General features: G+C 46.0%; 1 pseudogene; it reads right to left on the bottom strand.

Annotated features, from left to right (window-relative positions):
* Nucleotides 1-23835: 23835 nt before the first annotated feature.
* On the bottom strand, nt 23836-25001 carry LOC144799618 (exocyst complex component 7 pseudogene; annotated as a pseudogene).
* Nucleotides 25002-25515: the final 514 nt, after the last annotated feature.

Raw genomic sequence — 25515 nt, 5'->3', positions numbered from 1 at the left:
GCTCGCTACACCACAACCTCCCTGCTAAGTACCCCTGGTGGGACAAGGGTCCCAGGGGCAACACCACCACTGCTGCGCCATCCGCACTGTTCCTTACGCTCTAGGGTGGACTGCAACCCCCAGAGTGCACCGCTGTTCCTGCTGTTCCCCGCAGCTGCCGCGAGTGAGGGGGAGGCATGGCCAATGTGCTCATAGCGCAGCCTCTCCCACCACGATGCGGGATGTGCACAGGATGCAGCCCAGACCAAGGGCGGGCCCATCTGAGTCCGCCCGGGGCTGTCAGAGGCCGGGCTGGGACACCCCTCTGACATCTCCCATCAGCCATGCTTTGCAGTGGTGAGTGGTGAATCATATCAGTTTCATGTCTGGGGCAGCAATCGTCATGGGCAAACGCAATATTACCCCAGCATTGTGTAATACTACATCCATTGATAGTATGCTGGACAGAGTAGTTAATATTGTTATCACCGAAATCGAGCTAACTGAGAGGTGCTTGTCCTTGGGCGGAATAATATCGCATTTTCCTCTACAAACCGACAATACTGATAATAGTGACTCTCAACCAATGTTGCCCACACAAGTTGATCATAGTTTACATTTGCCAGCCCGAGAAAGTGAACTGGGCGCTGGAATTGTGGATACTGGACGTATTGGGGCAATGGAGGATTCCGCATCCATGACTTGCTCTAAAGACACTCTGGTATTGGCAATTGTGAATGTATCCCCGACCCCAGAAGTTATTCGGGCAAAAAGGAAAAGGAAAACAGCTAAGCTGGTTTGTTCTAAACGGAAACAACCCCCATGTTCGAATTCCCAACGCACTGCGCTAACTACATGGATTCAGGGTTCGACAGCTCCAGCCGACTTAGTATCTGTTAGCGCTTCTGTTGATCTAACATCTTCAGAGACATTAAATTACTCTGTATATACTGAAACTGAATCTACACTGACAACTTTTTCTAACCTTAGACTTGGGGATACTGCCATTGATATTATCATAGATACAATGAACGAGCGAGTTAAAGAGCTTGTAGACAAGAATTTTGCCGCATTATGGAAGAGTTTAGACAGTTTGGAATCTCTAACCAATAAGTTAAATTCGCCCAGTAAGGTATCTAAGCAGTCATCTCCACAGGGTAGCACTCATAAAATACAGACCCTGAGTGATGGAATTCCTAAAGAACAATAGGGGAATATAATTTCCACGCAGCCTCTTGTCTCTTGTGACACCTGTCGTAAAGCCAAAGATTGTATCCCTTTTAAACTTCCTCCAGACTCTGTTAAAACCCAAAATGTAGTCTTTACCACCACATTACATCCATCTAGCCAAACTTCTGATCAATTTCTCCGTACAGCTTCCGCTAATACTTTCAGTAACAATGCTAGCCGGTCTGCTGAGTCAAGTAAAGATGTTTTAAGTTTACCACCAGCAGCCTGTCCGTATGTCCTGATTCTCGCAGGGGTTCCCCCATTAGAGAAGAGTAAATCTGAGTCTTGGGACCAACTACAGAATAAAAGTATTGACTGGCAGGCTAAACATAAAGGGTACAGGAGGTTTAACATAAACGGCATTATAATGGTACGTAGAGTTGGTTGGGTTGGATCATCAGAAAAGACCATTGAGGGAGATTGCATTGTTATTAATTTTCGGCGACTAACACTTGTTAGATCAATACTGATGGCAAAGGAGATTAATTGCTCCTTACCTACAAATATTTGGCTATTGCCTCTTGGCTTCTTTTATAAACCAAACTCTGAGCAGCAACCTTCAATTACCCCTTCATATCTGTTTGTAAATAGGTTATTTGCCCTTTGTGATCTTGACAACTTAAATTGTGGTATAAATGACGGTCAATCTACTGAAAATGCCCCTTTGACATCTATGTTGGTCATCTCAGAAAATTACAGTTTTGTGCCTTATGACCCAATGTTACACGTGCTAAGCTGGAATGTCGCCGGCTTGGCTTCCAAACTAAGCAGTGATTATTCGGTCAAGACAGATTAACCCACAACCTCAACTCCCACCCACACCCTTGTGAAGCTGGGACGGGAGGGCACTGTGAGGGCTTCACATGGTCAACAGGGGATGGAGGGGAAAAGGCAAGACCAGGCCAAGCATACTGCCAGATCCCCAGAGGGAGGGCCACCACCTGTACCTGATGCACCTTTGGTGGAGAGTGTGCCTGTTGTGTCCGCCCCAATTCCCACTCCTACCAAGACGGTTCTTGGCTATCGAATCCTCAAGAAGTGGAGAGGCAGCCCTCCACATACACCCTCACACACTGTGTCTCACAGCAGCATGTTTCTGCCTCCACATGCTACCACGCCACCCGGTCCAAGCAGCCCTCCGGCTACCAAAGCCACTGATGCCTCTACCTCAGCTGGTCCTCTCTCTCCCGGGTCCAGTCCTCTAACTGGCCATGACAATCAGCCACCTCCCAGTTCGACTGGCAGCCAAATCTGAGGAGAAGTCCCCTCCCAAACCTATCTCTCCCACAGCGGTGCCTGGACTGCCCATTGTTATCCTCCTAGCTGTTTTGCTTACCATGGCAGTGTACAGTGTCACCCATTCCCTGTGCAGGTTCTCAGGCACACATGTCCCTCCTTTGCACTATGGACTGGCCATTGGCCTTGCTGTTTGTAATGTTGGATGCCTATTCCCTGTGCAGGTTCTCAGATACACGTCTCTCCTTTGCACTATGAACTGGCCACTGGCCTTGCAGTTTGTAACTTTGGGTGCCCATTCCCTGTGCAGGTTCTCAGGCACACATGTGCCTCCTTTATGCTATGGACTAGCCACTGGCCTTGCTGTTTGTAACGTTGGATGCCCATTCCCTGGTGTCAGGGCGCACTTCCTTCCTCAGGATCTGGACGTGAAGATACAATGAACCCACCTCAGTCTCGATACCTTCAATTCTGATTCGATACAACAGAGTAATGAAGTGATCGAGCGGAGGAAGTGAAATTAGGATGGGAACAGCTTGGAAGGAGATTATTCACAAATACATTGACATAAACAGAATACCAATAATGTGTCTTGAGCATGCTTTCTATCAATAAGAGCCTAAATACTTGCACTTTTGTTCATTATCACAAAACCTCTGTAAATATGCATATGAGTTATCAGCACTCATAACAATTCTGTAAATATTCTTACGAATTGTCAGCTCTCAAAAATGGCTCAGAAAATATGCATACAAACTACTGGTACTTTTACATTTAAAATTAGGCGTGTCTTCTTAAGTATAAATGAAGTCTGTATTGAATTGTTCTCTTAATGGTACCTTTTCTTTAGCTTCTGCATGCGATCAACTGAATATGTAAATGCGCTCGAAATCAAGATTAAGGAGTTGTTTTGTTTCAACACAACTTCGTAAGAATCATAAAACACTCTTGCCGGCAGAGTATGACCTACTCTGAAACTTTGCATTCATGCCGTTTTAATGCCAGGGGAATCACTGCGAAAGCCGGAGTCTGTCCGAGACATGCCGTGAACAAGGAATTGCCGAGGGAATCCAGGAGCACAAATTGAAAAGAGCTCCTCACCGGAAAGCCTCAGAAGACCACAAGGCTCACCTGAAGAACCGGCAATGCTCCACCCAGAAAACGAAGCCGTAGCGGGAAGCAAGAGGTCTGCACACGGAACATCCAGGGAATAGTGAGCACTGAAGAAAGGGAGTGGCAGCTGATGTAAACGTTGCCACGCTCACCATGCAGTCCCTCAGGCATGATGGGACATGAGTTCACCAAAAGAAAACCTCCCCTGAAAGGCAATAAAGAGTTATAAGAGCTCCGGGGACAAAACAAAATGAAGAGAAAAAGCATAAAAGGTAACCAAAACAAGTTATTAACAAGGAGAGCACCAACCCCATCTTCGTGTTATTATGGCTGCCTCATGCGCTTTGCCGCAGCGCACCTTAGCACACAGTGGCATAAGCATTCGACTCTGACGTGCTATAGGGATACGTGAAATGAATGGGGCGGGCCCTAGACTGCGTGCCGCCCTAGACCTGACAGTACTTTCCCCTCCCCAGCGTGGTCTAGGCCCGGCTGTTGAAGATAACGGAGGTGGAAGCGTCTCACTAAACGTGGAGCGTGAACATGTCCTGCAGGCTCCCATGAGTTATGTTTAGGTCCATATCCCTTCCAGGATATCAAATACCACAACACAGAGCTCCTGAATTTTCAATCCAAAATTTCATATACTTCATACTCCCAATGGCCCTGGACCAAGAGAGGTGCTGGACGTTCTGGACATTTATCACTGGCCAGTTTTAAAAGAGAAGTGTGAAACACTGGGTGAATACGCAATGAACTTGCGCACAACCGTGTAAGGACCAATACATTGTGGATGAAATAAACTTGAGGTAACGGGTTTTTAGGAACCCGGTGGTGCCAGGGGATAACACCCGAAGACCTCTGAGTTCTCCCTGTTCCGGACCACAGAAACACGGAGTCTTCTAGCTGAAGTCAGAGATAGAGTTTTATTGGCAGCTACCAAGTAACACGTGTCCTAGAAACACGACGGTCGCGTATTCCCAGGAGACTGTTCGTTTTTACAGAACCAGCTTTCTCCTTATATACAGAAATAATAGCTGCAGGCAAGAATTCTTGAGTTTACGATATGGTTATACACATATTTCTACAATAATACAAAGAGCGAAGTCATGTAGGCCAACCCACATTTTAGACGTCCAGTTTGTGACGGATTACCCGGCCAGGCCCGGAACTCCCATCAGATATCGATGAAACCCCAATAAAGCAGGGTATCTCCTAGTCATAAAACTGGCCATAAACAAGGAACATGGACAGGTGTGTGTGTGTAGAAAACATGGTCTGTACGTAGTGAATGGTTTGTGGCATGTTATGCATTGATGCTATCTTATTCGGCCACTGAGCGAGGAGCTGCCCAAACAGGTTCGGCTGGAGGCAATGGAGTCAGTTGGGACAGGTCAGGGGGGAGTCAGGGAAGGTGGACGTGTCCTTTTAGATCAAGCTCGACCTTACTCAATTGACTTATCATGAGGGCAAGACACAAGATGGATGTCGTTTACAAAATGGAGTCTAAGGGGTCGGGACGGAAACTACGATTTAGGGGTGTTGGCATCCCTCAATCATGACGCAAATGTATAGGGATGATGTCCTAATCATTACCGGTCCGTCGACACCAAATTCGTCACGGTACGTTGATATTGTGTGGCACGGGTATTGGATCTCGATACCGGGATAACAGCGGGGTCCAGAATTTCAGAACCACAGACCCTCCTTTTGCCCTCATATAAGGCAATAACTCATGTTAATCTGAGTCCAAATCTGTATAAATGAATTCGTGGAGATGCTGCTGTAGCATCATTCTGTTGCTCAGTTCGTCCCTTGACACAGGCTTCCTTACACATGGAGTAGCACAGAGGCCACATAGTGCAGGAGCACACTGTACACACAGGCAGAACATAAACAGAAGCGCTCAGATCATCCAAATGAAGATCAGTGTTTTCCATCCCCAGGCAGTGATCAGTTCCCAGAACCACCCTAGCAGAGACCAATCCCCTTTTTCTACGTGAAGGGAACCAGATATTTCGTGTAGCTTCGAGATGGCCTGGTACACTGTCGGTGCATTATCAGGGATGAAAATGCAGCAACTGGTTTGGATCACTCTACATACACCACCACGGTCTGCAAGTATGATATCTAGGGCAACCCTGTTCTGAAGGGTCATAAGTCAATCCGACTGAAGCTCAGTTGTTAAGTTGCCAAGGGCTCCGGCCGTTTCAGTCACGGCGGATTCAACTATCCTCGATAACTGGCGAATGTTCCTGCTGTTCACCATAGGCCCCCAGAAAGGAAGAAAACCCTTTGCGAAGTCTGCAAATTCCTGACCCGCAGTGTCGTCTTTACTCACGACACCCCTAGCTGTTCTTGTCCGATGGTAATCTGCCCTGGCCGTGTAGGTGGGTGGCAGCAGAAATGAGATAAAACACGTGCCCGAGAAGTCAGGGGGCAACCATGTATAGGCTTAGTCATGGCAGACGAAATAGGCGCCTTTAGCTGCCAAGAATAGAGGGGAAGTTCGGGAAGCAAATACATATGTTTCCGTGCATATGCTCTTTCCTAATTGTGCTTTAGGATCCCTGCCGATACCTTGCAGACATAAGTGACCTCGGTGGGGCACTGTCCAAACTGGGTGGGATTTCTTTGCTGTCTGGCCCTTACTCAAGGAAACCCCATACTTAGATACGTTCCAACGACTGTATGGAGTGAGTTCATCTTTGGGAATCGCTTGATATGTGTCAATATCCCTACTCATATTTCTTATCCCTGCCACTAGTGCCTTGTTGCTGGAATCGCTCTCAGTGGAACGGGGCGGGTATGGTTCTAGGGCGAACAGGAACAGAGTCTGGAAAGCCCACAGAGAACCATAATAACTGAATGGCAGGATGAAGTATGGGATACCCTTATCAGTTGTGTGCGGCATGAGTCCGCATATCCAACAGTTCAAAGTGTTCATTATGGACTGGTGTTGGTGTAGGAGTTGGATGAATGAGTTATTTATAAATTCGAGTCTTCTGGCAGACTCGTGTTCAGGTAGAGGGTGAAAGGAGTGTGGAGAGATAGTAGGAGGAGGTGTTGGCCGAGTGTCATTTGCAAAGGTAACTTGAAATGTGAATAGAGTATAACCAATCAAGAACATCGTTATGCTGCACAACATTAAAATACATATTATCAGAAACCTTTTTCTGGCCAGTACTGTGCATAATTGTCTTTCAAAGTTCGTGAATCTGGTAGGTCTCTCTACCCTTGGAAACTCCATCCTCTAGTTGCTGCCCGCGGTGGGAGATTGATTCTGCCAGGGAGTGCGCTCTGTTCAGTCCGGGGTAACTCCCTTGGACCAACCAGAACCGTTGACCTAAACGTCCCCAGCTGCACTCCCCAGACTTCAACCGCGACCCTAGCAGCAGAACCGGATGGCGGTTCGAAAATCAAAAATGAGCAAGTTCCCTGGGCGAGAGAGCTGAAAAATCAAAAATAGTTCTTGGGGGGGGGGAAAGGAAAATCGCATTAAGTTGCCTTTTTTTATTAGTCTCTTTGTCTCGACCTTAGATTATATCGTTCTTTCCCAGGTACGGTGTGGTCTTCAAACAATGTCTCAGGTTCTGTAGTGTCCAACTGCATTGACGGTGGCACAAATCCTTGTAAAATATAATCACTCTCCTTTTCGGTACCAGTTCCTTTCAAACGTGCATCGCTGAAAGGGATGAAGCGAGGTATGGACTCTGTCTCGGAGTCGGCAATTCCTTCCTTGACCCACCGGTCGTATGGAAGGGGCAGAGGGACCCGTTTACAATGGGTCCCGTGGATCCAGTTCTTCTTTCCTTCCACCCGAACGGCTGATCTCGTGGACAGAAGAACAAGGTATGGTCCGGTCCACCTGGGTTGTTCGTTGTTCGTGCGCTGAAAATTCCGCACCAGCACCCAGGTGCCGGGTTCGATGGAGTGACCTGGATCATCAGAGGTTGGCGGAGAGGAACTGTGAACCTGTTGGTGTAAAACACGCAATTTAGTTGTTAATTCGCACAAATAGTCAAGCAGTACGGGGTGCTCTATTTCGCTGAGTTTCTTTGGCCTTGGCACGCCCCAGACGTTGGCTGGGCGGCCAAACACTATTTCATGGGGGCTAAGTCCTAATCTGGAATGGACAGTCGTTCTGGTCGACAGGAGTGCTAGAGGCCATTTAAGACCTGTACTGGCTTGGATCTTGGCTAGTTTGAGTTTTAACGTGCCATTGTAGCACTCCACTAATCCAGCTGATTGGGGGTGATTTGCAGCGTGGAATTTCTGGTGTATGCCTAGACACTCACACACTCTCCTCATCACACGTCCCACGAATTCACTTCCATTATCACTCCAAACGATTCTAGGCATACCGAATCTAGGGAAGAACTCCTTGACAAGGGCTTTGGCAGTTGACAAGGCGGTGTTGTCCTTAAGGGGATACGCTTCCACCCACCTGGAGAAAGCGCAAACAACAACGAGCACATACTGCAGATTGTTGCACCTCTCCATGTGGATGAAATCGAGCTGCAAAACCTCGAACGGATAAGTTGGAGGCGCAAAATGACCAGCTGGAGTTGGGGTTCCCCTACCGGTATTGTGCTTTAAACACACCATACAGTTTCTGACCACATTCTCTGCACATTTTGGGATATTACTATTCTGCCATACTGGGGCCAATAGTTTACAGATTCCTTTCGTACTGATGTGCGCAATTTCATGGGCCATTGTTACCACTGCAAGTACATATGCGTTAGGTAATAGCCATCGCTGGTGTTCTGACAATTCGACCCAACAACCATTCGCATCTAATCTACCCTGGCTTTCTCTCCATTCATTCACCTCTTTCTCGGTGGCCTCAGCTTGGATAGTTTTCACGCTTTCGATGGTGTCCTCACACATCCCCACATCAGTAATCCATCTAGCGGGACCTACAACATACATCCGACTCATTGTGTTCCTTGCAGTCTCTTTCAAATGCATTCCCACGGCCAACATCGTCTTGCTCCCAAAACTGTGAGCCACGCCAAAGGCGTATTGGCTGTCAGTGTACACATTCACTCGCTTTCCTTTCGCCAACACACATGCTCTTGTAAGTGCGATTAGCTCTGCGGCTTGTGCGGAATTGTGGGAAATGCGCGCGGTCTCTATAATGGTGTGTAATGTCGTTACGGCATATGCTGCAGTCGTATCCCCATTCGGCAACTTGAAACATGAACCATCAACCCATAAAGTATCATTGCATTCAGGAAGGGGAGTGTCCTGTAAGTCTACTCTCCCTTTGGTCTCTTCTTCTGTCCTAAAGCAGCAGTCATGTTTTTCGACCTCGTCTGTCTCTGCCGGGATAGGTAGTAGCGTAGCGGGGTTGAGTGTATCACACCCATGTGAATGTGACTCGCTAATAGTGTTAGTTCGTAACTGGATAGTCGAGCGCTAGTAAGATGTTGTGTCTTCGTCCTGTTTAGCAAAATGTCTACTGCATGCGGGACCATAACGATCACAGTATTATTCATGACTAACCCAGCGGACTGTCGAATGCAGACAGCTGCTGCGGCGGTGGCCCTCAGACAACTTAGTAGTGCCTTAGCCACAGGATCTAGAGTTGCCGAAAAATATGCACATGGGCGCCGTTTGTCCCCAAAGTATTGTGTTAGGACTGATAATGCACAACCTTCCTTCTCATGGACATATAATGTAAAAGGCTTACTGTAGTTGGGGTTTCCCAACACAGGAGCCGAACATAATGCATCACGCAACTCGTGGAAACTTGTTTGACAATCTTCAGACCAGGGCATAGGATTGGGCGTGTCTTTACAGAGTAGTGCCAGCAAGGGTTTAGCTAGTAGTGAGAAATTCGGTATCCATTGTCTACAGTATGATGTAATGCCCAAGAAGGCCCGAACCTCTCTCTGTGTCCTTGGGGCACTCAGTTCTGCAATTGCCTGTATTCTTTCTGGTGTCAGTCTCCTTCCCTCCTTCGATAAGATGTGACCTAGGTAGGTTACTTCTTGTCGACAAAATTGCAGTTTTGAAAGAGAGACTTTGTGCTTCATGTCACATAAGTGACGCAATAAGGACAATGTAGCTCGCTTGCAAATTTCTTCAGTGTCTGCAGCGATCAGCAGATCGTCGACATACTGAATCAGAGTTGACCCATTAGGTAGAACAATTGTGTCTAGTTGTGTTTTCAGGGCCTGACTGAATATTGATGGGCTTTCGCAGTAGCCTTGAGGAGCGCACTTGAAGCGGAAGCTTCGTCCTCCTAAATTGAAGCCGAAAATATCTCTACTCTCCTCAGCAATCGGGATGCTGAAGAAAGCGTTCTTCAGGTCAATCACCGAAAACCAAGTTGCTGAAGCTGGAACCATTGTCAACAAGGCAGTAATGTCGGGGACAACTGGAAACTGTGGAATAACCACCTTATTCACTTCTCTGAGGTCGATCACAAACCTGTACACAGGGGGCTGTGAAGGATCGGTATGCTTTAAAACGGGCAAAACTGGACTGTTACAAACGTTGCCTGTTGTTTCTTCGATGACATCTTTCTCGATCAGATCATAAATAATCGTCAACAACGCCTTTTCGCATTCGCTAGATATTTTGTATTGGGGAATACGTGGCAACCTAACGTTAGCTTTCAATGTTATGACATACGGTGCTATCTCTAAACGGCCTACATCATTGGAACCATTAGCCCAGAGTATATCCGGAAGAGATGACAATTCAGTTGGAATATTTTCCTTTGACAAATACATTGGAGAAATGACTTTCTTACCTAAGGTAAGTTGTACTCCCAAGGGAGAACAGTACAAAGTCGCATATAACCTCTTTAGCAAATCCAAACCTAACAAATTTTCACCGCAACCTGTTGTAAGAATGAGGGGTGCTTCTAATTCGCATGGGCCAACAGAAAGGGACATGGGACTAGAGATCGGGTTTCTAACAGGGGCGCCAGAGAAACCTACTGAAATATTCATTTCGCCAGACAAAGGTGTGCCAGGAAGTTTCGAGTGCATGATAGAACTTTTTGTAGCACCAGTATCCAGCAGAAATGGCTCTGACACTCCTGAGGTAATCACCTCGACATAAGGTCCATTCTGATCTACTGGAACTGAAACGACTCCCTCTCTTTGTCCATGGCTGTCCTAGCAATTATTTCCCTCATTCTCGTTTTCGGTGTAATAGTCGTCAGCATAGTACTGAGCTGACCTAGACGATGCATTATTCTGTTGGTCAAAGCTGTTCATGGAATTCTGAGGCGGAAAAGAAGTTGTATTCTGGGGGAAATTTCCACGGCCCCTACCCCTAGGAGCATGTTGAACACCTCTACCCCTTATACCTGAAATACCGTTTAAACGTCGCGCAAGAGCCGGACAATTACCTTTAAAGTGACCCTCTTCCTTGCAATATGCACATTGATTCGGGCCATACGGAAGACGCTGATGGGAAAACTCGTTTCCCTGCGCGTTTCTCGAATACTGCTGTGGTTGGTGATAATTAGGCTGACTAGCCGTACGAGGCGGATAAGCCTGCTGGAGAAGAACTTTAGTTTTTAAATCTTTCGTCTTTTTGTCTACCTTATCTAGCTCGTCTTTGCGCCTATTTTCATAGTACTGGGCTGTAGCTAAAATCTGTGCTGACGTAGAGACAGCCCAAGCACTCTCTGAATCTTTCAGTTTATTACACAGTTCAGGAAGCAGATTATGTACAAATTTGTCTACAAACAATCTTTGACCACCCTCGGTAGCCATATCCTGACCACTATGATCCGTGAAAGTCTCCTCAAATCTCGTGAAAAAGTCAGACACATTCTCATCTTTCTTCTGCTTGCACGCAGACAGCTTGTCCCAATTTACGCGTAATTCAGGCATTAATGTTTTCATGTACGCGATAATCCTACCGGGAAGTTCGGCTATTAACGGCTCAGGTTTAGAACCACCTATTTGTCTAGCATCTATAGCGGTAATATTAGCCCATGAGTCACCTAGTTCTTGATCATGATGCGTATGACGGATTTTACTCCATAAAGGATGTGGAACAACATTCCCAAACAACATATCTACATCCGCTAAATTCATTATACATGAGCTGGCAGTCTGCGATAACTCCTTATAATACCCAGTCGGATTTTTACGGGGATCAGGTAATGTCTGCTTGAGTGCTAAAACTTCGGATCTTTTCCAGGGGACATGTACCCATACACGCTGGAAATGTGGCAGAATTGGTGGGTTTACATTCGCATCACCTTCCCTCCAAACCGGAGGAACCTCTCTCATGGGGTACTGTCTCGCTTTATTTCTACCTGATACGTCGTCTTCATACAATGATCTAGAGGCGTTTCCCTTACTCCTGTAAGAGAACAATAAATCTATCGCTTCCTCAACTTCGGCACCTATAATCATACCTTCATGGAACTTAAACCGCGTACGCCATAGTTCGTTCATTTTGCGTTTGGGATCATTTGTCTCCAAATCTTCACACAGATATACACACATCTCTTCGAATACGTATCTCTGAGTGGGTGCATCCCATTGACGGAAAACTTCCATAACAGACTGAACATCATATCTAACAGTGTCCGTAATCCATTGGCGTGCTAGCTCATTCAGCACTTCTCTTTCCTCGTAATCAGGCAGCTGACTACGTAACTGTCTACGTTCTGTTTTAGGGGTCGTTTTAGGCGGCCCAAAGAAAGGTGAAAGCAGACCAGTGACAGTACCTGCCACTCTCTGTCTAATAGAAGGAGAAGCTTGCGGAGGGGCAGATGCGTCAGAAAAAACAGGCTGATGCGAAGAAGAAATCGAGGCAATAGCAGAGGAAGTTGAAGCAGTGGCAGACGTAGTATCATAGGGAACAGTTGGAGCGGTAGGCAAAGTAGTAGAAGTAGATGGAGTATGTAGCAGAGGTGGCGGCCCTTCAGAAGGCTGCGCCGGAGTAGGAACCAGCTGAAGAGTAGCTGGCGTGTGTGCAAGAGCTGTGTTTCGTGCGCCGGGGCGCGGTATAATAAAATGCTTTGGGGGTGCGGTAGCGTCTAACGCATACGGCGGTGGTGAGTTTAATAAGTGGGACATCAATGGATCTTTCTCGGATCTTTCCTCTTGACCTTGTCCCTTATGAGGTAACATTGGGTAGCATTTATCTACTGCCAGTTTCTTGCTCCTAAGCACTTGTTCGCTTTCTTGCTCTTCCTCGTTATCCTTGTATGCAACGGCAGCTTGCACCATCGACATACCTCTTTTATTCCTTTTTGCTAATTTTATTTCTTTCTGTTTGGCTTCTTTGCGCCATAAGCGAAAAGAGTCAAACATCGCCGGCCAGGCTTTTTTCTTGAACAATTTGACCTCGAGGTTATCTAAAATTTCTGAGTCAAAACTACCATATTGGGGCCATTTTAAAACACCATCCTTGCGGGTGTATTTTATCCACACTTCATTATATGTGATAGGACCTACGCCATGTTTTACGTATAACTCATATGTTGGAGTTCCAATCGGAGGAACTGGACAAGAATCCTCTAATCGGGAGTCCTTACTACAACCAAGACAAAACAAGTTTCCAAGTCTGCTAAAACCAGGCATCTTTGCTCACTAGTCTAGCTTCAAACTTCAAAGGATTTATCGATTACGATATTTCTCGTGAATACACGAGTCCTTCGGCTTTGGGGCTTGCAAGTACCAAATCAAAACGTATCTCAAGGATACCAAAAACTAAGGATCAAACTGAGAACTGGGAGACGCTCCACTTATACTTAACTGAAGTATTTGAAGATCGATGATGTCACTAGAAGACTCGTCTATCGTTTCGCTCTACCAAGGATCACTGGGTCCAAAACAGGGCGATAGTCAGGGCAGCAGTCCTTCGTAGCCGTCGGGACGCGGGGAACCTCGCAGCAAAGACCTTCGGAACCACGTCGACATACAGGGGTCGCTGAAGTGGCTGGCCGTCCTCTGGAATTTTCACACGAAGCTCCTCACGAACATCTGGCTTGGACCGTCGCCGCTTGATACCGCCCCGAGTTGGGCGCCAACTGAGGTAACGGGTTTTTAGGAACCCGGTGGTGCCAGGGGATAACACCCGAAGACCTCTGAGTTCTCCCTGTTCCGGACCACAGAAACACGGAGTCTTCTAGCTGAAGTCAGAGATCGAGTTTTATTGGCAGCTACCAAGTAACACGTGTCCTAGAAACACGACAACCCGGGTCGCGTATTCCCAGGAGACTGTTCGTTTTTACAGAACCAGCTTTCTCCTTATATACAGAAATAATAGCTGCAGGCAAGAATTCTTGAGTTTACGATATGGTTATACACATATTTCTACAATAATACAAAGAGCGAAGTCATGTAGGCCAACCCACATTTTAGACGTCCAGTTCGTGACGGATTACCCGGCCAGGCCCGGAACTCCCATCAGATATCGATGAAACCCCAATAAATCAGGGTATCTCCTAGTCATAAAACTGGCCATAAACAAGGAACATGGACAGGTGTGTGTGTGTGTAGAAAACATGGTCTGTACGTAGTGAATGGTTTGTGGCATGTTATGCATTGATGCTATCTTATTCGGCCACTGGGCGAGGAGCTGCCCAAACAGGTTCGGCTGGAGGCAATGGAGTCAGTTGGGACAGGTCAGGGGGGAGTCTGGGAAGGTGGACGTGTCCTTTTAGATCAAGCTCGACCTTACTCAATTGACTTATCATGAGGGCAAGACACAAGATGGATGTCGTTTACAAAATGGAGTCTAAGGGGTCGGGACGGAAACTACGATTTAGGGGTGTTGGCATCCCTCAATCATGACGCAACTGTATAGGGATGATGTCCTAATCATTAGCGGTCCGTCTACACCAAATTCGTCACGGTACGTTGATATTGTGTGGCACGGGTATTGGATCTCGATACCGGGATAACAGCGGGGTCCAGAATTTCAGAACCACAAACTCTTGACCTTGAAGGCAACATTTATAGTGGAAAGCCACACTTTGTCCCCTGAGCAGTAGAGTGGGCCAAGTCTATGGTGCTTATCGTATTGTTGTTTATAGTTTTGTTTGGCCTTAGTAAGGTTCTTCTGAATCTGTTGATGTATTTGTTGCATGTGGAGAACAGTATTTTGAACAGCTGGTGTGTCAGAACTTGCCTTAGGTAATACGACTGGTATAGTATTGGGGACATAACCGTACAAGCCAACGAAAAGAGATGTACCAGTGGAGGAATGCTGTGAGGTGTTGTAAGCGAATTCTGCCATCCATAGTAAGTCCAACCAAGATTGCTTCGCTTCAGCAGTGTAACAACGTAAATATTGCTTTAGAGTTTGGTTGAGTCTCTCGGTTTGGCCATCAGTCTAAGGGTGGTAACTTGTTGACATGTTCGATGTGATTTGAAAAGTTCAACACCATTGTTGCCAGAATTTAGATGAAAATTGAGATTCACCATCAGATAAAAGGACAGCAGGTAATCCATGCAAACCTTCTATTTGCTGTAAAAATATTTGTGCCAATTGACTGGAAGTTGGTAACTTTTTACAGGCATTAAAATTAGCATATTTTGTCAAACTGTCTATAACTACTAAAATAACTGAGTGTTGCTGCACTGGAGGTAATCCTGTGATAAAATCCATTGAAACATGTTTCCATGGTGTGGAAGGCGTAGGAAGAACCTGCAACAAACCCTATGGTTTACCGTGATCGGATTTGCTTCTTGCACAAGTTTCACACTCTTGAACCATTCTCGCAATGTCTTTGGTCATAGTTGGCCACCAGAAAGTTTTTTGTATTTTCTCTCTTGTTTTCTTAGATCCTGGTTGACCTGCCAACGAAGAGAGTGTAGACAATGAAAAACTGTTTCTTGAAGTTCTCTGGTGGGTCGATACATTAGTTGTTCATGAAAGGGTATCCCTTGTTTCGCAGTTTGCTTACTGTTTTGTTTAATCCAATTCGACCAAGAAGAATTGGGAACATTTTTATGAATGTTCTCCCCCAAAACATTCTGCTGATAATACACACAACACTTTAGCAGGGGTGATAATGGATTGTGGTGTCCTTCTAACTTATGTAAAGAGGAATCCTTTCTAGGCAAGGCATCCGCTTTTTTATTGTCTAGTCCAGGTCGATATGTTACAATGAAATCATATTCTGCACAGAACATCATCCAATGCAGCTGGCGTGGTGTTGAAACCCTAGCTGAACTCATGAATTGCAGGTTTCTGTGATCAGTGTATACTGTGACAGTAAATCATGCTCCTAAAAGATAGTGTCGCCATTCTTTGAAGGCATTGTGAATGGCAAGCAATTCCTTCTCCGCAATTGTATAATTCTGTTCGGCAGAGTTTAACTTTCTGGACATATGTGCTGCTGGATGTAACTGTCCTGTATATGAGTGTCTTTGTGAAAGAATGGCACCAATGGCAACGTCTGAGGTGTCTGCTTATACTATGAATGGCTCTTGTACATCTGGGTGCTTTAAGATTGGGGCAGCTGTAAAAGCTCTCTTTAGAGCTTGAAAAGCAGTATCGGCCTCTGAAGACCATTCAAACTTCACCTTTTTCCGCAACAGTCGTGTGATTGGGGCTACTAAAATTGAAAAATGATCGATGAATTGTCAATAGAAATTTGCAAAGCCTAAAAAGCATTGCACATCTCTGATAGACTTAGGTATTGGCCAGTCTGCAACAGCTTGTATCTTTCTGGCACTCCTTTTCATTCCAGATGGTGTCACAATTACTCCTAAAAATTCCACTTGTGTAAAATGAAAATCGCACTTTGATAATTTACAGTATAAATGAGCGGAGACGCTGCTCGAGACTGAGATGGACGTATGAAACCGTTCTCCAGATATTGATCAAGATATTGCCGCAAATTATGATTTTCGTGTCCAGATAAAGCATAAATTTGGCAATTTGGTACACAAGAACCAGGTATCAGATCTATTTGACAGTCATTCGGCCGATGTGGTGGAAGAACGGCAGCCTTAGATTCACTGAATACATCAAGGAATTGTGCATATTGTATAGGCAAGATGTTTTTTTTTTCTTCTGCTGTGGCAATATGTCCTTGTACTGTTTTGTCGGTATCATTCATTGTAGAAAGATAGTAGGCTTGACAATGGATGGAAACAAAATTAAGTTATCTTCTTTGCCAATCAATCAGGGGGTTATGTAAACAGAGCCAAGGCATCCTTAAATGTCAGAGCTAAATAATCTCTTAACCACACGGGAGCAGAATGATGCCTTTTCCCAACTCACCTCTTAATACCCTTCTGTCAGGCTTTTATTACTACCTTGACAGGTAAGTAACAAGGGGGGAAAGGGGAATGGGATAGAGAAGAGACTGCCCGTATTCTTCTTTGGTTCACTGCCTCTTCTTCTTCTTTCTTCTTATAAGACTGCAAGTAAATACTTTTCTATAATTCTTAAACTTTACCTTTTAATTCCATTTTATTAGTATAATTTAATACACAGATTAAAATACAATTACTGTTCTTACCAGGAACCTTCTCTGGGCTTGCCACTCTTCTGTTCAATGTGTTGGTTATACTTTTATTGAAATGTTTCTTCTTTTCTCATTCACATGTTATAGCAGAAGTTGTGTACTTCTTCTTAAGGAGGTAAAAACAAGGTGAGTATCTTACTCCGTATCTTTTCTTTTCTCTATACTCTTTTACTAACTCTCCTTACTTACTTCGATGTGATTCTGCCTTCACTTATAAATTCTTCCTTTTATTTTATCGGATAAGTGTAATGCAGTATTGTTATTTATTAGGTTCTTGACGACGAACTCAAAAGATAATGTCAAAGATCTTTGATTGTTGCCCCTACTATAACTATAATACTAAATGATACTTCTCTCTAGCGCTATGCCAAAGACCTCTTATCTGTCTCCATGAATTATATATTTCCAGCGTAACTGTGTGATACTGCTGATGATAGGTCTCAACCTTAAGCCTTTACTGATTGTTTCTTTTTTCAATAACTATACAACAACTATTTGCATTCGTGCCGAGTCTTTTTAATTACAGAAACTATGCCACTCTGATTCCAATTACTCCTATCTCTGTCCGACCACTGAGCAAGTGCCCAACCCAAAACTCTACTCCTCAGGGCCTGCGCACTATTTGCAATCTGCTCGGAGCATGCGCAGCTGAATAAACTAACTGTGAACGCTTCTCCTCAAGACTTGCACATTACATCTAGTTTTCAAAGGGATTGCGCAAACAGGAACACTAACCTTGTGGACTTCTTTCTACAGGGAAGCCGACGCCGAGGAGCCAACGCCTCCAACGATGCCGTCTAAATACCTAATTTACGACGAGTCTGGGGTAGGTCTGAAGACGGCGAGACACTCGGTGAAGTGCGCAATAGAACGTTTGTTCGCGCCTCACCTGAGCTCCCTAAACCAGAGACTAACTACTAGACCGCTACATGGCAGGTGTGCTGGCAGCCATCTTGGATGTCCAGCGTCGCCAGCACACTCGCCAACTCCAGGCATGACGGGCTCAGAAATTCTCATGTTGTGAAAAGGGGGCAGATGTAAGGGCCACAACAGGGCTGCGAGGAGGAAACCTCCTGTGAGCCCTGACACTAAAATGAAACCATATTGTGGAGCTTGGATAACCTCAAACTGTATCTCCTCAGAATGTTTCTGTTCCTTAACGTCTGTACAAAACATGCAAACCTTTGTAGTTTGCATAGTCACTGGACCTCCTGTTGTGGATCTGGAAATGCAGTAGGCCTGCATGCAAAATGTAATTCCACCTGAGTCAGAAATATTTGTACCTTGGAAGGGTCACCAGAAAAACGCTCAGGAGGAGCCAAAGGAATCTGTGAAGGAATGTTCACAGCAATTTTAGTGGAGGGCTGCGGATCTACTCTTGACGTGGGTGTTGTGGCCTGGGGAAAAGTACTACCAACTCCTTGTTGTTGCAGTCGGTCTACCTTATCGATAGTGTTTCTGTAACATTTTTTGCCTCCGCTAAGTCCCTCTGCATCTGAGTAATGACCTTCATAAGATTGTCTAAGGTGGCCATTGTATCCACTCATACAGACCTGGAGGAATAAAAACCGTGGGCTCACTATTCTGTCAGGGTGGACTTCCTTCCTCAGGATATGGACGTGAAGATACAATGAACCCACCTCTCAATACCTTAAACTCTGATTTGATACAACAGAGTATTTAAGTGATCGAGCGGGGGGGGTAAGGAAATTAGGATGGAACAGCTGGGAAGGAGATCTGAAAAGGGAAAGTTATTCACAAATACATTGACATAAACAGAATACCAATGATGTGTCTTGAGCGTGCTTTCTATCAATAAGAGCCTAAAGAGTTTCACTTTTGTTCATTATCACAATATCTCTGTAAATATGCGTATGAGTTATCAGTACTCATAATGACTCTGTAATATGCATATGAGTTATCAGCACTCATAACAATTCTGTAAATATGCTTACGAATTGTCAGCTCTCAAAAATGGCTCTGAAAATATGCATACAAACTACTGGTACTTTCACATTTAAAATTAGGCGTGTCTTCTTAAATATAAATGAAGTCTTTTGTGAATTGTTCTTTTATTGGTACCTTTTATCTAGCTTCGGCTCGCGATCAACTGAATATGCTAAATCAGAGTGGAAGTAGAACAATGGCAAGCCATCAGATCTGCACTCGTGGCAAAAGATCCAAGGACCTTCTGGAATCTCGTCCATACCGGGAAACCAGAAGGTAAGACCACGATCGACCCAAATATTCCTGAAGAATCTTGGTCTATACATTTAAAAAATCTCTACTCTATCCCCGTTACATCGAGAAGTGAGGCCCCTCTAAGCCTTCTGGCCCTGGATCCCAAGTGGTGCCCACCACCCTTTTCTTTGGCTGAGGTTCAAACGGCTGTACTTAGCCTGCAATCTAATAAAGCTCCGGGGTTGGATAGGATTCCGGGCGACCTCTTTAGAGATGAACCGATAGTTTGGGTCCCATACCTTTTATTATTATATAATGCGATTCTGCAGGGGCAACCTTTTCCATGTACTTGGTTGGGGGGCGAAGATAATCCCCATTTTTAAGAAGGGTTCTCCGCTTGAACCATCAAACTATAGGCCTATCAGCCTTATTGATGTGTGCCATAAAATCTATGCTATGCTTCTTTTACAACGCTTACAGGACTGGATCAACGATAATAATATTTTGTCCCCGCTTCAGGTGGGTTTTAGGGCCAAAACGTTAACAATCGACCAATTATTCCGGCTCCAGGTTCTTTACTGGAAGCATGTTGTTTTGGATGGGGGAAGCCTATATTTAACCTTCGTGGACCTGAAGTCCGCATTTGATATGGTGGACCGGAACCAGCTCTGGACCATCTTACTAGCTATGGGGGTTCCACCATACTTATGCTACCAATTCAAACGTTTCTACGAAGGTACTTTCGCCCAAGTTCGCTTTGGCAAGTATGGCCAATTAACGGGGCCGTTCCCGGTAGAGAAGGGGGTCAGGCAGGGTTGTGTGCTCGCCCCAACCCTCTTCTCCCTCTTTCTCAACGGGTTTATAGAAGACCTCCTCACTATTAAAGACATTGATTCCCCAAAACTGGCTTCCCAAAGATTTCCCGCATTAATGTTTGCGGACGACACCCTGCTGCCTTCTAAATCGCCAATGGGCATGCAGCGGGTGCTGAACCCGTTCACCAACTTTTGCAATAAAAGAAACCTGGTGGTCAACATCGACAAGACCAAGTACATGGTATTTAACGCTAGTACCATCAATTGTCCCCATCCTACAATGGAAGGTAGACCCTGGAGAGGGTCCCAATTTTTGACTATTTAGGTCTATCTCTGAATGACAAAATGGGGTGGGGTCCAAAAACGGCCATGGCCAATTTAAGATTATCTCAGGCCGTTGGGGGGATTTTAAAAGTCCAAAAAAACTGTGTGCAAAAAATAGTAAGTGCCCAGCTTGAAATATTCAAAGTTCAAGCTAGGTCTTCATCCCTTTATGGGGCGGAACTCTGGGGCCATTTATCATCATACGAGCTATCCATTACAGAAAACAACGTTATCAGGCACATTTTGACTTTGCCAAGAAACACTCCGCTAGTCCCGCTCAGGCTGGATTTGAATATCCGCCCGATTGCAGACGCCATCGCCTCATGCCCACTCCTTTATTGGAGGAGGCTGTGGAGTACTCCCAAGTTGGTGAGCTATAAGGAGGAACTAAAGGTCGTGATGGCCTCTCTAGGTGCAGGCAGGATTCCCTGGTTATCTTTTGTAAGGCAGTCTTTTAACCTGATTGGGCACGAGCATCTCTGGTCCAATCCAGAGGCCTCCTGTTCAGCTATTTCTAAGAAAACCTTATCTCACACTATAAAAGACTTTAATCTAAGGAAAGTGTATTGCTCAGTTAAACCTTTAAGTCTAACTGATGCCTTCCTGGATCATAAGTCACATTATACCTTTGAACAGGAGATAGATGCCATACAACCTACTTTAGCAAAGAAGCTATATCTCCAATTCAGATATGGAACCCTGCCATTATATTTAACGACTGACTGGTGGACGGGGGGTCCTGCACACCCATGCCCAGGCTGTCGAATAGAGGGTGAAACTCTTCTTCACGTTACCCTCTTCTGCCCGACCTATGAAAATTTTCGGAGAAAGTGGATAATTCAGCTGTGCAATAACTTGGGAATTAGGAACTACCTTGTTTTTTTTAGGATTTTAAAATCTGATACCAACACATTGATAGTGGTTGCTGTAGCAAAGTTCTTGTTCTCAATGTGGTTAAGTCGAAGGAATTTGCTCAGTTAAAATTGGTACACATATTCTAGCGTAGAGACGTAGGGAGTTAGGGAGTTCGTCAAGGGATATTTTATAATTTTTAAGTATTTGTAGTCTAATTTAAATTTTTTAAGTTTTTAATATCTCATCTCTTCCCACTTCGATAAATTTAAGATGATGTATTTTACATATTAATTGCTTTTAAAATATCTGTGATATGTTTGAAAACTGTATATTGTATGTGTATGTGCTTTTATGGTTAAAACTAACCGCAATAAAGTTTTTGAACTTAACTGAACTGAATATGTAAATGCGCTCAAAATCAAGATTACGGAGTTGTTTTGTTTCAACACAACTTTGTAAGAATCATAAAACACTCTTACCGGCAGAGTACGACCTACTCTGAAACTTCACATTCATGCTGTTTTAATGCTGAAGGAATCACTGCGGGAGCCGGCGTCTGCCTGAGACATGCAGCCATGAACAAGGAATCACCGAGGGGAGCCAGGTGCCCAAATTGAAAAGAGCTCCTCGCTGGAAAGCCTCAGAAGACCACAAGGCTCACCTGAAGAACCGGCAATGCTCCGCCCAGAAAACGAAGCCGAAGCGGGAAGCAAGAGGTCTGCACACAGGAGCATCCAGGGAATAGTGAGCACGGAAGAAAGGGCGTGGCAGCTGACGTAAACGTTGCCACGCTCACAGTGCCGTTCCTCAGGCATGATGGGACATGTAGTTCACCAAAAGAAAACCTTCCCTGAAAGGCAATAAAGAGTTATAAGAGCTCCGGGGGCAAAACAAAATGAAGAGACAAAGTATAAAAGGTAACCAAAATGTGTTATTATGGCTGCCTCATACGCTTTGCCACAGCGCACCTTAGCACATAGTGGCATAGCACACGACTCTGACGTGCTATAGGGATACGTGAAATGAATGGGGTGGGCCCTAGACCGCGTGCCGCCCTAGACCTGACACCTGTGCAGGTTCTCAGGCACACATGTCCCTATTTTGCACTATGGACTGGCCACTGGCCTTGCTGTTGTCTACTTTTTATGCCTATCTTGCTGATATGTAATAAAGACAGTTATTCCTGTTGTCTGCTTTGTCAGTGTCCTTGCTAAATGAAAGTTTTTTCTGTATGGGTATGGTTGAATGTGACAAATGTTCTGTATGTCACTTTAACATTGCCAATAGCTTATTTTACTTTTTAAGGGTTTACCAGTGGTGAGAGGCACTTTAGTACCTCTTGTGATGATCAACTATTACATGGGTACTCACAAACTTTCTCTCGGGGGCCAAATTTACAGTGTGGTTTGTGTCCGAGGGCCGCACCGGTGGGGGCGGGGTCAGTGGGGAAGGGGCGGGGCTAGAGCAACAACAAAAACTGTGACCATGAGGTTGATCATAGGTCCCTGCTGCGGACGCCTTCGTCCACTGAGCCACCAGACCCGGCATAGACACACATCTCTCTCCCCCTCTCCCCCTCTCTCTCTCCCTCTCTCCCCCTCTCTCCCCCTCTCTCCCCCTCTCTCTCCCTCTCCCTCTCTCCCTCCCTCTACCTCCCCCTCTCCCTTTCCCTCTCCCTTTCCCTCTCTCTGTCTCTATGTCTCCCTCTGACTCTCTGTCTCCCTCTGACTCTCTCTCTCTCCATCTCTCTCCATCTCTCCATCTCTCCCTCTGTCTCACTCACTCTGACTCTCTCACTCCCTCTCTTCCTCTGTCTCACTCACTCTCCCTCCCTCTCCCTCCCTCTATCTCTCCCTCTTTCTCCCCCTCTCTCCCTCTCTCTCCCTCTCCCTCTCTCCCTCTCTCCCACCCTCTCTCCCTCCCTCTATCCCCTTCCCTCCCCCTCTCCCTCTCCCTCTGTCTCTCTGTCTCCCTCTGACTCTCTGTCTCCCTTTGACTCTCTCTCTCTCCATCTCTCCATCTCTCCCTCTGTCTCACTCACTCTGACTCTCTCACTCCCTCTCTTCCTCTGTCTCACTCACTCTCTCTGTCTCCCTCCCTCTCTCTCCCTCTCTCTCCCTCTCCCTCTCTCCCTCCCTCTCTCCCTCCCTCCCCCTCTCCCTTTCCCTCTCCCTCTCCCTCTCTCTGTCTCTCTGTCTCCCTCTGACTCTGTCTCCCTCTGACTCTCTCTCTCTCCATCTCTCCATCTCTCCCTCTGTCTCACTCACTCTGACTCTCTCACTCCCTCCCTCCCTCTGTCTCCCTCCCTCCCTCTGTCTCCCTCCCTCTCTGTCTCCCTCCCTCCCTCTGTCTCCCTCCGTCTGCCTCCCTTTCCCTCCCTCCCCCGCTTTTCATCCCTCCCTTGCTCTCTTTCCCTCCCTCGCTCTCCCTCACTCTCCCTCCCTCCCTCCCCCTCCCTCTCCCTTGCTCTCCCTCCCTTTCCCTCCCTTTCCCTCCCTCACTTTCCCTCTCCCTCTCTTTCCCTCCCTCTCGCTCTCCCTCCCTCTGTCTCCCTCTCCCTCCCTTTCCCTCCCTCTGTCTCCGTCCCTCTGTCTGCCTTCCTTTCCCTCCCTCCCTCCTACTTTAGATTGAAGCCCACCTTTGTTACTCTATGCACATTAGATGAGGGCTTAGGGGAGTTGGCCGCAGGGTGGCTAGGAAGTGCTGCTATCCAGTCAGTAGTGTGCTCCAGTTCAGGCTGATGTGTCGAACAGCTTCTTGATCATCTCGCCCACCTGCTCCACGCTGTATTTGATGTACTTCTCGTAGTTCTTGGTAAAGTGCACATTCTCGTATCTCTGCAGGAATGCGGCATAATCATTCTGTATGATTTTCTTCTGTGCTGGTCTAATTTTGTCCCTCTGCTCCTGGTCTGGGATCGCCCAGGCTTTCTGGATTTTACACAGCTCCTCCAGGCCATCATTAAAACCCTTAAATCGTTCCTTTATCATCTGTCTCTCTTTATCTTCGAGCTTAGCACCTTGAAACACAATGAGATTCTTCTCAGAGACGTAATCTGTGACCTTCAACCAGCTGTTCTGATGCAACTTGATTTGCTCTTCAATGTGTCCCCTATAATGCTTCTCTGCATTCTTCAGTGTTATTGACACCAGTTGAATGAGCTCAGACTTCTCAAGAGACTTTAGGATATAATTGTAGTTGTTATGAAGGAAGATGGCACTCAGAGCCATATCTTCATATACCTTGGATTTACTCAGGAGGTTAAGCTGCAGGTTGCCAAGCACTTTACACATGTAGTTGCTTAGAAGCCGTCGGTTGAAATCCGAGCTATAACTCGTGGCTGATGAGCTCGTCTCTTGGGAGGCCAGCATGGCACCAGCAGTTTCTTGGACATCCAGGAGCTGCTGGAGGAATAGGATTGCGTTACTTGTGAGTTCATGCACTGTGCCATCCTTAGGCATATTGTACTCCTTGTCTGTGTCATTCTCGATACTGTCAGCAAAATCGTCCAGAGCTTTGGCTCCAGTAGTTTCCATGGAGTTGATGAGATTTGGTAGTTTGTTCTTGGTGCTCGCTGCAGTCCCCTGTAAAACCTTATCGAATTCTGGCTTTATCTGCTTCAGGTGCCCCAGAATGGGGAAGATAGTCAGCACAGCTGAATAGTCATACCGGACAATGGCTTTGCGAGCCGCTTGTACGATGTTCTCTCCCTCAATCATTAGATTATCCAAGGCTTCCTGTATCAGGGAGTCAAAGGTTTTTTTCTGATGGTGCTCTGGGATGATTCTGCCCAACATCCTGCCCTACGGAAGGAAAGGAAGACGTGTTGGATATTGAACTCGACGCATACATCCATGGCATCAGTGCCTTTGTGAAGCTAGCACAGAGCGAATACCTCCTTTCTTTTTTTTAAAGGCTGTCTGCAACCAGAGCTCGACTCAGAGACTCTGCTGCCTGTGGGGGCCGGGCGATTTCCGCCGTAGTCAGAGTGGGGCTGCAGGGGCGCTGAGAGGTGAAACTAGCCTCATTAACATGCTAATGGTCCATTAGCATGTTAATGAGGCTATTTTCACCTCTCAGCGCCCCTGCAGCCCCACTCTGACTACGGCGGAAATCGCCCGGCCCCCACAGGCAGCAGAGTCTCTGAGTCGAGCTCTGGTTGCAGACAGCCTTTAAAAAAAAAAAAACTCGGGTAGATGTCTGAAAGGTCTGCGGGCCGCCAGAGAAGGCTTTCCGGGCCGCCAGCGGCCCGCGGGCCGTACTATGAGTATCCCTGTACTATTATCATACTCATCATATGACCATGTTTGC

Source organism: Lissotriton helveticus, chromosome 12, assembly GCF_964261635.1.
Source record: "Lissotriton helveticus chromosome 12, aLisHel1.1, whole genome shotgun sequence".
Classification (NCBI taxonomy): domain Eukaryota; kingdom Metazoa; phylum Chordata; class Amphibia; order Caudata; family Salamandridae; genus Lissotriton; species Lissotriton helveticus.
The sequence above is the reverse complement of the archived record's forward strand: the minus strand, read 5'-3'. Positions and strand labels throughout refer to the sequence as shown.